This window comes from Crocuta crocuta, unplaced genomic scaffold (assembly GCF_008692635.1).
Source record: "Crocuta crocuta isolate KB4526 unplaced genomic scaffold, BGI_CrCroc_1.0 scaffold56, whole genome shotgun sequence".
Lineage (NCBI taxonomy): Eukaryota > Metazoa > Chordata > Mammalia > Carnivora > Hyaenidae > Crocuta > Crocuta crocuta.
The window spans coordinates 10,579,737-10,590,138 of NW_027531334.1; the positions used below are offsets into that span (position 1 = coordinate 10,579,737).

General features: G+C 33.6%; 1 pseudogene; it reads left to right on the forward strand.

Annotated features, from left to right (window-relative positions):
- LOC144238126 (succinate dehydrogenase cytochrome b560 subunit, mitochondrial pseudogene) overlaps nt 1–8,371 on the forward strand; it is a 31,181-nt pseudogene extending 22,810 nt beyond the window's left edge.
- The last annotated feature ends 2,031 nt before the right edge of the window (nt 8,372–10,402 follow it).

Genomic DNA, 10,402 nt, shown 5'->3' on the forward strand with positions numbered 1-10,402 from the left:
AGTCTTTACAACTGAATAAATGTTATTAGAATTGGGAAAATCAAAATTTCTTATTTTCAGATATTGCAAATTACTAAATTTTTCATCTCTTCCCTTTTTCTCAACCTTTAGCCCTCATGTGTAATAGCTGTGCTCTACTCTCATTATGACAAAGGAAGCATTCCATGTGAAATACATAGTAATCAGATAATAAAAGTATCTTCTCTGAAAGTTAATGTCAATTATATAAATAACCAGTTCAAATTTACCAACAAGAATGTTGATAATATGCAACTTAATAAGTAGAAAACAGGATGACTTGAAGGAAAAAAGAGCTAAGGGTTAAACATTACAAGAGAAAAGTTAATCTGAATGTCTTTAATTGGTATTACCTTTCTATGTGTTTAAGGGGATACCAGGTTAAGAATGAAAAAAAAGTCATCAAAATTTGATTTAGACAACAATGGGAAATCTATGCTTTGAAATTTTAGTGCTTTGAAACCAGAAACTCTAAAAAAGAATTAGAAATCGAACACCCTCTATCAAATGTACAAATGTGTTTATTCACTCATTGAGATTTTTGGAAACACCTCAATTTTAGGCCTGACTCTCCTCATCTCTAGTAACTGTGGCAGCTCTTTAGTCAGTTTCTTGGACCAAATCTGTGTTTTGTTGTTGTTCCCTCCTTCACACATATGCCAGACCTGTCTGCAGAAATGCAACCAGCATCGCAGCACTAACCTCATTAACATAGGGTAACATCTTATTACTTTCTGAGGCAGGTGTAAATGGTTCTTGAATTTCAAAATATTCTGAAAACTAGAATTTTCTTTTTTTTATTTTCTTTTTAATTAATTAATTAATTTATTTTTGGAGAGAAAGAAAAAGTGTGAGTAGGGGAGGGACAGAGGGAGAGGAAAAGAGAGTCTTATGCGGGCTCTGTACTGAGTGCATCGCCTGATCCAGGGCTTGATCTTATGACCCTGAGATCATGACCTGAGCTGAAATCAAGAGGTGGAGGTTTAATGGACTGAACTACCCAGAAGCCCCCCAAACTAACCTTTCTTTACCTATTCAAACCCTACCTCCTCTTTTTATGACAATTATACCTCTAAATACATTACACATATTCTCCTCATGACTTACTCTGTATTTTTCTGCATATAGAAAAACTTTGATTCTTTATTTCTTTTTAAAATGTTTGTTTATTTTTTAGAGAGAGAGAGAGAAAATGTGCATGTGAGCAGGGGAGGCGCAAAGAGAGAGAATTCTGAATAGGCTCCATGTTCATCAAGGAGCCTGACTCAGGACTCAATCTCACAACCATAAGATCATAACCTGAGCCAAAATCAAGAATTAGACGTTAACCTATTGAGCCACCCAGGCACCCCTCAAAGTTTTTAAATGAAAAGTATATATTTTTTAATCTTAGGACCACAACTGTTAGCGTTAGCTGTTAGCTGTGCAACTTCTGTTTTAACTTTGTGTGCTCATTTCTTCATGTGAAAAAAAAATCATGCTAGTATCTACCTGATGAGGTTGTTGTGAGAATCAAATGTACTAAAATATACGAATCACTTAGGCTGATGCAAAGTTGATATCATATGGGTTAGGTTTTACAATTCTTTTAATGTTTAGTTATTTATTTTGAGAGAGAGAGGGTGCATGTGCATGCAAATATGGGGGAGGGGCAGAGAGAGAGAAGGAGAGAGAGAGAGAAGGAGAGAGAGAGAGAGAGAGAAGGAGAGAGAGAGAGAGAGAGAGAGAGNGCAGAGAGAGGGGCGGGGGAGAGAGAGAGAGAGGGAGAGAGAGAGAGGGAGAGAGAGAGAGAGAGAGAAGGAGAGAGAGAGAGAGAGAGAGAGAGAGAGAGAGAGAGAATCCTATGAAGGCTCCAGGCTGACTCAGAGCTTAATCCCAGGAACCATGAGACTATGACCTGAGGCGAAATCAGGAGTCAGATGTTCAACCAACCTAGCAACCCAGGTGCTCCATATTTTTGATTCTTAAACACATCTTCATTTTCTTTCAAAATCTGACCTTCATCCTTAAACATGCTTTAATATTTTCTTTTTATATGCTTCTATTTTACATATTACCTAGGACACGTTACTTAGAACTTATTATTTTGTAATTTAAAAATATTTTTCTTTTTTAAATAATTTACAAGTTATTTGAGAGTATTTATATTTTTTAATAAATAATTCCTTCATCCTACAGAGGTCTTCATGAACAAAATTTGGCAAACTTTTGCTTCATATAGTTTAGGAGCTAAGTAGGATACAAAAACATATAAGAAAGGAAGTTTCCTCACTGGGATGATAATTTACATGGAAAAAAGAATATGGTACATCATAAGATATATGAATGTACTTGTGATAATTCTTACACCAAAGTCTTTTTTTTTTAATGTTTATTTATTTTTGAGAGAGAGAATTCAAGCAGGGAAGGGGCAGACACAGGAGACACAAAATCTGAAGCAGTTTCCAGAACCGGATGCAGGGCTCAAACTCACAAACTATGAGATCATGACCTGAACTGAAGTCAGACACTTAACCAACTGAATCACCCAGGAGCCCCTTACACCAAATTCCTAAAGAGTAGTTACATATAGTAACAAAGGTAGGTATGCATAATGAAAAAAATTAATTAAAAGACCACTTTGTGTTTTCTCTTTTTTTGTATAATTACTGGGTAAATAACAATAATAATAATAATAATAATAGTAAAAAACCACTAATAAAAATGATCATCTCAGTTTCCAGTGGAAAACAAAGTTCTACTCCCTTTGAAATAAAAGTTATATAAAACAAACAATATCTGGGCAATTAAGTAAAGTAGGAATATTTAAGTAAGAAAATTCTATTTTTTAATTCTATTAAATTATACCTATTGCATTTGTTTTAATATTTAAAGATTAAGTTTATTTCAGTATATTTATTGGGAGCAAACATGACACTTTTTGAAACTACATAAATTTTTCTAAACCTACTTGTCATTATTTGTTCCGTGACTCCAACCACATTGATTAAAGCATGAGAGTGTTTATCACAAAAAGAAAAAAAAAGAGGGTAGTAATCACTTGCAGGAATGTTTTATAAAAGATGAATTAGAATTGTTAAGTTTAGTTCCAAAATATACAAATATCAACTTAAAATAAAAACTCAATTTTTTAATAACAAAAATGAATTTTAACCATCAGAAATATCTAAAAATAGAATAGTTTACTCATCTATGATGAGTTTACTGACTCTGAAAACAATTAAGCAATGAGACTTCTACTTATTACAAATTAAAATCTCAGACAGTCTATAGTTCTGTGCTTAATGATTGGTGGAGATAATATGTGGTCACTTTCACTGAGGTCAGAAATGAGCTGGGTCTGCTTTGCAAAAACAAGTTACAAGTCCTATAAACACAAGACAGAAAATTTATCACATGCCACATTTGTTGAAATTCACAGTAATCTTTAGAAATAAAAGAAACTAAAGGTGAAAGAGAAACAAGAAGAGAGAAGAGAGAAGAAAGATGAGAGACAGAAAGAGATTTAACAGCTTTCTCAAGGGTACATAATTAGATAGATAGAACTGAGATTTGGACACTGGTGGTCCAGCACCTGAGGGAAAATTCTTCACCTCTATTCTATGATAGGCTATATGTGTAAGATATGATAGGTAGAAAGGAGACAAAAACCAAAGGTAATGAAGAGTTAAGTACAATAAAAGCAGACCCCTCCTATTGGAAAGAATTGAGGGGAAAAAATGATTGTAAATTATATTGGAGGCAGATTACCAGTGTAGAGCGAAATGTCCTAGCACTGCAAATGTCAAAGTTGTTTATTATGCCTAGGAGTTAAGCTGCTGTATTTTGCACAGTGTGAAACATATGGAGATTTTTCAAGAAAAGTGTCATGTACTAGTTATTCAACTGGGAGTTAACAAAGACCAACATACCATTGGGAAAACTGTATCTTAAATAAAGCAAAACTGCATAGCAGTGAGCTTTAAATGAAAGAAGGTCCAAGTCCTGCCAATCCCTCAGGTATAAGAACAATAGGAAATCAGTGTGAACCAAATGTAAAAGCAAAATGGGAATTTTGACTTCCTGAATACTAAACTGCCCTTGTTCACTGACGATTTGCCACTCTTACTTTTGTTAGAATTGATTTTCAAATAGTTTCTCTCTCAAGAATTAGTAATGCCCTTGGATAATCTTTGGGCTCTACATTAAAAGACTGAAAAATTAGGCTGTAGATTCAAGTTATAGCTTCTTTTTTTTAAATGTTTTATTTATTTCTGAGAGAGAGGGAGACAGAAACAGCATGAACAGGGGAGGGTCAGAGAGAGAGGGAGATACAGAATCTGAAACAGGCTCCAGGCTCTGAGCTAGCTGTCAGCACCGAGCCCAATGCAGGGCTCGAACCCACAAACTGTGAGATCATGACCTGAGCCAAAGTCAGATGCTTAACCGACTGAGCCACCCAGGTGCCCCTAATGTTACAGTTTCTAAGATTTGCTAACTATGTGGCTTTGGACAGGTAGAAGAACCTCTTAACAAGTTCTTATATTAAGTTCTTATGTTCTAGATGAGGAAATTCATATAAATTATTTATATGAAGTGTTCAGCATACATTTAACATAGTAACAAGTTGTTATTTTTCTTTCAATTATCATTTTTCTTACACTCTTCAAAATTAATAAATGATAACTGATCCATCGATAAATTTGGTACTAAGGGACAGATATTAACAAAAACAAATTCTAAAACTAGGATCTTAACTTCTTGAGTTAAACATACTGGTCAAAATACCGGTTTTCTGAAGAGATCAGCATCTCTGCTTTAATCTTACTGTTTGAAAGATCAATGAATTTGTCTGACAATGTCTTTCTAAAACCTTACCATAAGTAATTTTATTTTGCAATCTCTCTGTGAAGTGGAGAGGAAATAGAAGATATTATCTTCATTTCACAATTTCACATGTTAAAAGATTTACATCCAAGGCTCTAGAAAAGTTAATGAAAAGAAAGAATCAGAATTCAAATACTCAAATTTGTAATGTAGTATCTTTCTACCTGTTTGGAACCTTATGAGTTTTGTCATCTCTAGTATAGAAATAAGATCAATGGGAGAACCAGATAATCTCTGGAATATTTATACAATTGGAATAGTTCCAGCAAAAATTGCCCCATGACTTTCTCCCTAAAAGATAATTTGGGACTGTATGTAATAATTATTACATTAATATTATTTTAAAATGTGCAAACTCAGAAAAATCAGTTGTAAGTAGGGAGATAGCATTGCTTTCAATTTGACAGTCTAGACTCAGGAGGCAGACTGCCTATAGTTAAATTCTGAACTCTGTTGCTTTAGGCAAGTTACTTAATATGTCTAAATCTGAGTGGCCATGTTAACCCTTATAGGGTTGTGTTGAGGATTTAATTAAATGGTGAGCATAAAGACTGCAACACTGAATAAGTTTTAAATACCTATTAACTATTACTTTTACCTATTAACATATTATTGAATACTCTTCTTCCAAAAACAACTAAATTATTGTTTTAAGACAGTTGTTAGTCTTTGTAATCAAATTTTGAAAATGAAATTTGCTATTCAAAAAAATGAAATCTAACACCAGGGCTCATATTTCTTTTATAGTATATTTATTTCAGTGAAGAGGATAAACTTCTAAGACAAAGAATTAACACTAGCATACAGTTTAGAAAATACATTCAAAAGCTTACAGTGTCTCTATGGAGACATGGATGTATGCTAAAGGAAGGCCAGTGTTCTCCCAATCATATCCTCTGTTTGGATACTTAGTATACTGCTCTAGTAAGTATGTAAAATCAATACTCAACACAGTAATAGAAAAAGGTTCTGAAGCCTCATAAGTAGGACACTTAAAAGTAAAAGTTTCCAGAAAAAATTGTTTGTTAAATACGAAAAGAGGAGGAAAGTGTAGACTTCTCATGAAATTGAGGAAAGCTATTAAGATATAATAGCAATGAATTCTTCAGTAATTGCTTCAGTAGAAATTTTATTTCACTTACTTATTGAGTCAAAATTACAACTCAACCAATGGAGAGAGTTGTATCTCTAACCTCTCAGACAAAACTGTCTTTAAAATTTACAGAAAAAAGCAAATAGTATGCAAATTATTTTATGGTTTCATCCTAGAGAAGAAATAATTGGAGCTCATTTTGTCTCATGAAGAGGTCCAATAACAAGCCAGTAACTTTTAGGAGATGTGTCATTTAGGGGCCTTGGAAGAGACTAATCAGGCTAAAATGACCTCAAAGTTATTCAAGATAATGTAGTAACACTTTAGCAAGTCTCTAGGTGATTCCTAAGTCAAAGAAACATTGGGAGTGTTTCTGTAGTCCAATTAACATATGAATTTCTTGAATTGAACAATCATGGAAGAATGAAGAACCCTTAGTTCTATATGTAAAGAGATACCTAGAAAAAAAGACTAGGGAGGAGTAAACCAGAAAATTACCAATGGCTGTACCATGCTGATAAAAATTTCATGTAATTCACGTGCATAATTTAGTAAACCTGCACTCTAAGTGGAATCAGCAAACTCATATACTCGTTCATAATAATGTGTCAAATGGGGGGTGGTATTTTTTCTTAGAAATCTGATAATTGCTTTATTTAAATCATTTAATTTAAACCTCATTTATAACCTAACATTACTGCTTTGTAAATCACTGACATAAGCAAAAAGAAGACGGTGTTCATATATTAAATAAGCTTGGTAGCCAAGATCCAAATCTAGCTTTTTCTGAGTCAAGGCTCAGACTATTCCAATCTAATTATGTCTCCCCCCCATCCCCAAATGTCCTTAAAGTTTGAAAGTAAAATGAGACTGTTACTGGCCTAAAGAACTCAGATATAAATTTGGTATTTTAATATTATCAGAACATCTGTTAAAGGTTACATAAATCTGTTTTCCATATTTAAATCATAGTAAGTAGCACACGATAACATCAAAAATCCCTATGTTCTGAGTGGCAAAAACAAAACAAAACAAAACAAAACAATTTAATAGAAACATAGTAAAAATAAGAAAGCTAAAGAAGCACTGAATAAGCTCTACATACATCTCACTAATTTGGGAACTTTCTTTGCACATGAACAGAGAAAACCCAAAAGGATACAGTGAAAAGTAAAAGCCTCAGGCTGACTTGAAAATTAACTGATCACAGGAACACTCTTTCCAATGCACACAAAAATCTACTGTCAAAAAAGGAACCCTTTCAATCTCAAGGTATTTGGTGGGGGTGGGGGGAGGATACTCAGCTATAGGCTGACAACTAATCTATTCAGACACTGGGGCAATTCCTAAGTATCCAGTGTAAATATAGTAAGAAATAAAAATGATTAGTGACTTTAATACGTGCATACCATGAGGGGAAATATTAAATAAATTTAAATTACAAAAAAATAAAATAACATAAAAATAAAGCTTCAGGTAAGAAAAAAAGAAGAATCTGGAGTTATATTATTTAACATGTCTAATTTTCAACAACAATTATAAAGCATACAAAGATACTGAAATGTTGGCCCATACTCAAGAAAAGTGTAATCGGTGCACAATGTCTCTAAGCACCTCTATATGTTGGATTTAGCTGACTTCAAAGATGCTTTTATAAATACATTGAAAATTTAAAGAAAAATGTATTTCAGGAGTTAAAGAAAAATATGATTGCAGTGATTTGTCAAATGACTTGCAATAGAGGACTATGTAAACTATATAAAAAAGAAATTTCTAGAATTTAAATATGTAATAGCCAAAATAATGGAAAAACATTGGCTAGATAGAGTCAAAAGCATAACAGAAATGTCAAAAGCACAAATCAGTTAACTTAAAAATAGATCAATAGAGAAGATGGTTACACTCCTATTTAGACATTTGGCCATCATTGCTTCTCTGCCACCTTAGTTCTAGGCTCTGTATTGGAAATGCTGTTCCTTTGAGAACCACACTCAAAGAAGAGAAGAAGAAGTTCTGGAATAAGAACACTGGCTTAACCCATCCTCTGTCTCCCCATATCACTATCTACAGTTGGTCTCTTCCCATGGCAATGCCCATTTGCCACTGTGGTACTGGTATGGCACTGAGTGCAGGGGTCTCTCTTTTTAGCTTGTTCACCCTGTTGGTCCCTGGGAACTTTGAGTCTCATTTGGAACTTGTGAAGTCCCTGATCTGGGACCAATCACTGAGCGACACAGCCAAGTTTTCAAGTTTATACTTGTTTTCTCTCTCATGTATCACACCTGGAATAGGTCAGACTTAGAAAAAGGCCAGAAGTTATATCAGTCTGGAGTGTCTGGAATGGATGTCTTGGTTCTTACTATGTTGTCCTCTGTAGGGCTGGTAGCCATATGAAGAGCTGAAGTTCCCAGCATTACCTTCCTATGTATGATTCATTGACCTAGCTTCCTGTTTGTTAGTCTCTTCCCAGCCAAGGCAAAGTTCTCATTATTTATTTAGACCCTTTTATGCTTGCACATCCCCTCTGAAGCTTAGTCACAGTAGGGTAGCTTATAGAACCATAGACATGGAAAAGGGTCCAGTTTTCTCTTTATGTTTAAAGATGGAATGATAAAAAAATTCCCTTTTCCTGCCCTCAGCTAGCAGCCTTCTTGGGGTCTAGGAGCCCTCATTCTCTCTCCATATTGGGCCTTGATTCGTGTTGATTGTCAGCTGCTGGCACCTTATTCCTGAGACAGTGGAAACAATGCCAGCTCTGCGGCCTCTGCTGTGGGGACTAGGGGTGGGGTTTTGCATGCCAATACCTGTGGGTTGCTAGATTAAAGAACAGTTATGTTCATTGGTCAGAGCTTGGGGTCTTCAGCACCCACACAGTGTTACTGACAAAAAAGAGATGGGGGTGGAGGGGAATTGCATGGAAACAGAATTAACAGTTGAAGAGGGTCACTTGACTCTTAAAGCAGATGGTTTGGGGAGACGTTATATAGCTTTTGATTCAAAAGGAAGATCCAAAAAATTATCATTGAACCTATTAAGGATTATTTGTTTTTCTTGAATTTCTGGAAAAACAACCTTTTTTTCTAATCCAAATTCATGTGACATCTTTTTCTAAAACTGAATTAAGACTCATCTGGTCTTTGAAAACAAAATGAAACAAACTACAAAGATACAAACAAAATAGGTGTGTAGAAATTATCCAATAAAAAGAAATCACAAAAAAATAAATAAAAATGAATAGAGATATGTGGGAAAACATCAAGCATACCAATGAATCACTGTAATGAACCTGTCAAGGAGAGAGAAAAGAAAAAAAATTCAAAAAAATTTGAAGAATTCATGGTTAAACATTTTCCAAATTTGATTCTATTTAAATTCAGGTCAGAGAAACAAAAATATATCAATAGCCAGATCAACAATAACAACCTGTTTAAAGATAAAGAGGAGAATATTAAAGTGGTAAGAGAAAGATGATCATCACCTATAGAATAAGAGCAGTAATATCACTTAGCCACTGGCTTCTCATCAGGAAAAGAAAGGAGAGGCAGCAATGGAATGACAAAATGCTGAAAGGAAAAAAAAGTCAGTCAAAAATTCTATACCCAGGAAAACTGTGTTTCAAAATGACAACAACATCTGGTAAACAAAAAAGGAGAGCTTTAGTTGTTAAGTATTTCTGACCCTTAAGACAAAACTATAGAAAGAGATTTTGAATATACAAGCAAAGTTGTGTTACTTTTTTATATCTGCCTTACTACAAATTATACAAAAAAGTATATAGTTTGTGTTCATTTATATATAGTCATTATTTAATATCAACAAAATTAAGTACAAAGAGATCATCAGCAATTTGATAAAGGAGTTTGTGACAAAAAAATCATCTATATTATCAACCTCACAATGATATTTTACTTTTTTCTTACAGCAAGACCTTCTCAATGAAGAAGGCAGTGCATGGTTTTTCATCCTGGTAGAGTAACATTCTGCAGTCAGGCAGCTGGTATGTTTACCACACATTGAGTAGCATTACATACAATGACATTTATGAAACAAATGTTGTACTTCTTAAAATGTTAGAATTCTTTATTAGAAAAGCAGTATGAAAAATAATATAACAATATTTATTGCTTTTGTGTTTATTTACCTATCATTTGAACAATTATAATCTAATAAAATGGATAAAACCTGAATTTTACTTCTTCAAAATTCTTCAGATTTTTGTTAGACTAGTTTCTGAATTGCATCACAAGATAATAGTTAAATATTTGTTAGTCCATTATTTACTCAGAGAAGTCTTTTTACTATTTCTTTCTTAAATAGTTTATTGTCAAGTTGGCTTACATATAATACCCAGTGCTCATCCCAACATCTATTTACTTTCTAATCATTCACATTCTAATTAATTTCCAAAATTATGTTATAATAAAA